We start from the raw sequence: 6,000 nt of genomic DNA, 5'->3' as shown, positions 1-6,000 counted from the left end.
ACTGTGAAATCGTGTGGGCACAGTGAATAAAGCAGCCAAAAGCTGAACACTATTTGCATCTCTTAACCTTTATCCATGCTGCTGAAACCAATAGATTTTACAAAGTTTTATGTGTTTCCAATTAATCTGCACTTGAAGCTTGTATCTGCTGCATTGCATAACCTTATAGATTTTAGTTAAAAAGGAGGAACATTACATCTGTCTGTAAGGTGAAAGAGAAAATGTTTTTTAAAAAGAGACACTGCAGCATGTGTTAAAAAACTGGTATTATATTGATGACATACATGTTTTTCATAAATGTTATTGTGCTTTAAGCATACAAAACTCATATGAAACTGAATTTGCCCTTTTACAAACATTTTCAAGTGTTTTCTTCAAGTCTTCTTTCTTATCTGCTGTATATATGTCAGTATGATAAATCCCAATGATACAACTCTGCATAGACCCAAAGTGTTAGGATGAATTCTCAAATCCACAACTGTTTGAAGCCTCTCAATACATGCTTAAATCAAAAAACTCCACTGAGTCTTTAAACAGATCGCCACTGTTATGTTGTGCAAAACAGTGTAGCACAACATAACAGTGCACAACAAATTGTTTAAAATGTATTAATATGAAATTTAAATGTTTCAATAACCTCCACATGACTTAATATTTCTTGTGTTTAACTGAATTGGTGAAACAGGCAGAACGAGGAATAAATATGTTATTGCGTCTTTCATTACTCCTGTCATTACTGAATTTGGACACTGGAGGGCGACAGAATCAATCCATCGCAGTGGGCTCTCTTTGATCCTGAAATATTCACTCTGAGTCTCTGTCCATGGTGCTGATGTAATGTAATAATAATAATAATATAATAATATAGCATGTGCTCTATCCTACTGCCTTGTGCTGAAATGTATCCATACAGCTTTTATCAGCATCTCTCCATGGTTCTGAAATAGTTAAGCCCAGTCTCTATTAGTGTTGTTCTAAAATACTTCATTTTCAATTGCTGCACTTTCAGTCATTGATAGCCAAGACCAAATCTGAACACTATTATACTTTTACCAAAAGATAAACAAAGGAAGATGTGTCTTTTTTAAACGGTACAATCTTCTCCACAGCAATTCTTGTTTAAATACATTCTCTTTGCGTGACCCATCCAATATATTAAATCCAGGGTCATCTGTATTGCTGAAAGTGCCTCTTGTCAATCTCATCAGAGGTCCAATAGAAATTAAGCCTATAATTACTCAGTTGTGGAAATAGTAGACTATTCATACAGTTTATGATACAAATGAGCACCCAAGCCAGACAAGTCCTCCTATGTGCAATTTATTGGTGTGAAATTTTATGTCAACCAAGATTCATAAATCATTCATTTAATTCTGGCATTTATTAAAAAACAAAAAAACACCAGAGGATCCTGAATTTGTGATGTGTTTCAGCCTGAGGACAGATAATATAAATGCATTGGTCAGTATAGTTGTCTCAGGTCCACTCCTTATCCAATAACTTGCTTTAATAACAGTTTTGGTACAGTTGCAGCTTCTCCCTGCAGACCAGTATGAGTCAGAAGAATAAATGGAAATCTAAGCTGAGACTCCACCTCCGGATCCTGTTTGCCTCAATGAGCAAAGTTATACCTGACTGGGACGTTTTGAGTCGTTTGACCTGTTTTTGTTCTTGTATGACACCTTCAGACTGTGTGAAGCCATAACCTGTTACCTGCGTGCCTGCACACCTGCAATTAACCAAAGATAATGAGCCTCCAGCTGGTGTAACAGCCCCTGCTGCTTTCACACAGCTCGTTTTCTCAGCAGCAGCATTTTATTCAGTAGACTTCACTTGACTGGGCTTTTTAGTCGTTACAGAGTGTGACAACATTTTCCAACATCGCTGTAAATAATGCAAATACAAACACTCATGTCGTTGATTGAAGGTGCAGCTGCTGCGCAGCCGGTTTGTTTCTCCCTCATTCCCAGCTTTTTGTCGCATTGGATTTAAAGGCGAAGCAGAGTTGGATGTTACTGGAAACTGGAATCAAGTTATTGATGGCGTCTGCCTTTCTACAGCTGTGTGGCAAATATGGGATATCGGAGGGGGATTATTGTCATTAGGACCCGTGTGTACCCGTGAAATTGGGAGACGGGAACGAAGAAAAGAGACAGACAGGGAGGTCGAGACTCCCGGAGGAGAAACCTGGAGGAGAAGCTGGTTATCAAACTGAAAGACGTCCAGCAGGCAGTCTGAGCAGGTAAGATGAATGAAACTGGGGTCTAACACTACCTGTCTTGTATGTGTATGTGTATGTGTGTGTGTATGGTCGTTGGATATATGCAACCTTTGTCACAGCCACAGTAGTTCAGAAGAAATGCAATCACCTGTCCCGACACGGATTGATCTCTGTGAAAAACGTGACTCCAAACTTCATTCACCAGCCGACCGGTTTTAAGTTGCGTTTCACCAACACGGGGATATTTAGCGCAGGAGATTATAACAGAGATATTTTATAAATTTAGGAGAAACGATTGAATACGGCTTACACATCACTATGCAGTACATTGATTTCATAGCAGTTTTTCATTGTTGCTTCTCTTGGAAAGCGATCACAAAATGCTCCCCTTAAAAACTGCGGAGGCCAATCAGCACTGAGTCTCCATTGTGAAAAATGAAATTATTTTAAAATTTGGTGTGTCATATTAAATCAAATGCATGCCGATTGATGTTAAGTATATTTTTAACGTGTTACATATGTTAATTATGATGTTTAAGACACGTGTTGTTTTAATTAATCATGGAAACCTTAAATTGCATGATTATTCACTGGAGTTTGGTAAGTTCTTCAAAGCCGAGACTCGGCCATCTGTTACACATGATACCACTCCACAGCAATGCGGATGAGCTTGTCAATACATTGTTAGAAAGGATGGTTCATCCCACATTTATGTTACTTCATGTCAAATTTCAGTGTATATGTCAGCCCTTAATTTTGGATTTATTGTCCATTTACAGTTTAGTTTGTTTTTAATATGAAAACTAGAGACAGATATAATCTCTGTAGTTTTAAACTTCCAAGCTTAGTATTTCCTGCATTAAAGAATCACTCAGAAAATGTCTTGACAGACTATTTTTCTTTCTTTCTTTATTTTTTGTTAAGACTTACTTTTGCAAAAGTTCAGCAGTGAGTCATGAAATATTTATAATATTCCCTCTCCTTCAGACAGCAGCAGGCTACTAAACAGAGGACAGAGTGAAGGACACTGGGATAGCCTGTGCAGCTACACTTCCCTGCTGGATCATGGGTAACCATACTGGCAAGGAAAGCCACCACCTTCATACAGGTACAAACACAAATGCACAGACATGGTTTTATTTTGAAACACTTATGATAGAAAATGGCAGTCTCTGTTGCCCCCCCCTCTCTCTCTCTCTCTCTCTCTCACTCTCTCTCTCACTCTCACTCTCTCACTCACTCACTCACAATTTACAGTTCATGGTCAGTTTCTCACATCTCACATATGTATGATCTGATGCCTTTCAGTCCATTAAGCTGTAAGACTGGCTATTTTCAGACCTTTCTCATATGTGTTCTTAGTGTTAGTGTGTGTGTGTATGCACACTTCATAAAAAGCTTACAAAGAGCTTTTGCTGGAAATCTTGCTTGAAACGTTCTGCTTATTCCATGAAAATATAATTAACCTTTTCATATAAGCTCAATATGCTCCAAACAAAGCAGGGACAAGAAAATAATGCTATAAGAAAGCTAGAATGTTTCATTTAACTAACTAAAATGATGTTTTTATAAGATTTTTACATTGAAGTGTACCTGTATAAGGTAAAATCACAAAGAGGTGAGCATCATGCTGTAGATTTAATCTGTTCATCCAAATGAACCTCTGATCCACAAACCTTTCTTAGCACACAAAAAGTGATGAATCAGAACTTTGTAGTCAATTACAAGCTATCTGTTGAGGTTGTCATGCCTTCAGTATCATTTATTTTAAAGCATCACTGACCAGCTGGCAATTGTGTAAAATCGCCCTGTGCAGCGCCGCAAGCCCCCTTTTCTAATTAAAGCTAGGCGGTCGGCCGCTCTCCCTCAGTTTAATTCACACTTGATGCTGATTTAAAATGCTTCTCCTTGCTTCCCTCTCTCGGCTGACAGTGTGCAGGAAGTGGGTTCGGGCTAGAGTCTGAGAATAGCTCCCCTGTGAACAAGCTGCTGCTGTCAGCGAAATGATGACTCCGCAGAATCCTGCACTGTACAACACAAGGGCAAGGAGGGGGAAGCATGAGAGATCTGAATCTAGTCCCTGTAGCCTGCTTAAAACTGCAAGAGTGAACAGCTAGTGAATACTTTTAATAACATGGGCATCAATCTGATCAGTCAAATGGCTTGGATGTCATTTCTCAGCAATAGACACTTTGAAGGATGTTTCACCACAGGGAAACAAAACTGCTACTTCTAAATCTCTGCAAATATGTCTGCAGAATACTGGCAGTATTGATGGTGGTAGCAGTGAGAGCAGTTGGATAGTAGATCAGTGGAAAATCGCCTCTCTTCCTGGATCCTGCCACATGGGGGAACAGTGTGTGTGTGTATGTTTGCCAGCCGAGACACTGGCAGGAGAGGCTTTTTGCTGCATCAGTCAGCCCAGGACAGTAAATAAGGGAGTGGACATCGAGTGCTTACATCTGCATTGAAGACAGGCAGTGGGGGTTTTGCATTCAGCTCACGGAAGGGTTTTAAACTTATATTGGATGATTTTGAGGCTCTTTTTTTAAATATCTTATACCTCTAAGCTGCTTCTCTTCTGTTCTTCCTCTCAGGTTCTCCTTTGGATTTCTTCCACACGCCTCCAACCACGCCCTCCGAGGCAGAGCTGACTGGCATGGCCTTATCCTCTGCAGCTTCCTCTAATAACGAGCTGCAGAAAGGAGCGCCATCACCAGAGACCGCCACCAGCAGCACTCCCTCCGCCACCACCCCTCCTCCAGCTTCAGACTGGACACAGAAACTGCCTGCTCCCTCAGAATGGGCCGTGATAAGCGTGGACAGCATCACTTCCACGGAGACGAACATGAGCGATGCAGCAGCAAGGCATGGGAATACAGCGGTCAGTTTGGACAGCCTGGCGTCCCCGCATCTGTCCGGAGAGTCGCCTTCAGAGCAGAGCTGGCAAGAGCGGGACAGCGGACTGGAGCCACAGGCTGCAGCAGAGAGAGCCGGGGAGGAGATGACCCTGGTTTTACTCAGTCTGATGGAGCATTATCAGTCCTCACTGGGCCTGGCCCCCAACACTGATATTACCACAGGAGCAGTAGGTAGGCCTTCTGTTCTTCACTGTTTTGTTGTCTTAAACTTGCTTAAAATAAATAGTTATTGATATCTATCCGAGACCAGTAGAAATTGTAAAGGCAACAGAGTTCGTCTTTTCCTCCTACTTGAAGTAAATATAAATGAAAGGGATCATAAGTATCTTGTTGCATAGTTACAGGTTGTTGATAAAACATGCTTCCAATTTTAAGGGATTAATTCTTCAGACTGACTTAAAGGTGCAGTGTTTAGAATTTAGTAGCATCTTGCAGAACTGGCTTGGCAAGTGTGTTTTTAATTAGTGTTTAATCACCTAAAAATAAGAATCATTGTGTATTCGTTACTTCAGAATGAGCCTATATCTACATAGGGAGCAGGTCCTCTTCCATGGATGCTGTCATCTTGTACCGCTATGTTTCTACAGTAGCCCTGGACAAACCAAATACTCACTCTCTAAAGAGGGTTGCAGGCACCAGAAGTTCTCCTACATTCTTGGAAGGGAAGGTTTATGTAGTCGGCTGCAATCTGCAACCTCACCACTAGATGCCACTAAATCCTACACACTGGTCCTTTAAATTCCCTCCAGACATGCTTAAAGACATGACAATACTCTTCTTTGAATAATAATTTATGCCAGATATGTTTTTGCCACTAGAAAAGTTTTATTACCTCATTAGAAATACTTAAGATTACAT

The sequence above is a fragment of the Scomber japonicus genome, chromosome 17 (genome assembly GCF_027409825.1).
Source record: "Scomber japonicus isolate fScoJap1 chromosome 17, fScoJap1.pri, whole genome shotgun sequence".
Taxonomy (NCBI): Eukaryota; Metazoa; Chordata; class Actinopteri; order Scombriformes; family Scombridae; genus Scomber; species Scomber japonicus.
This window is presented reverse-complemented; position numbering follows the sequence as displayed.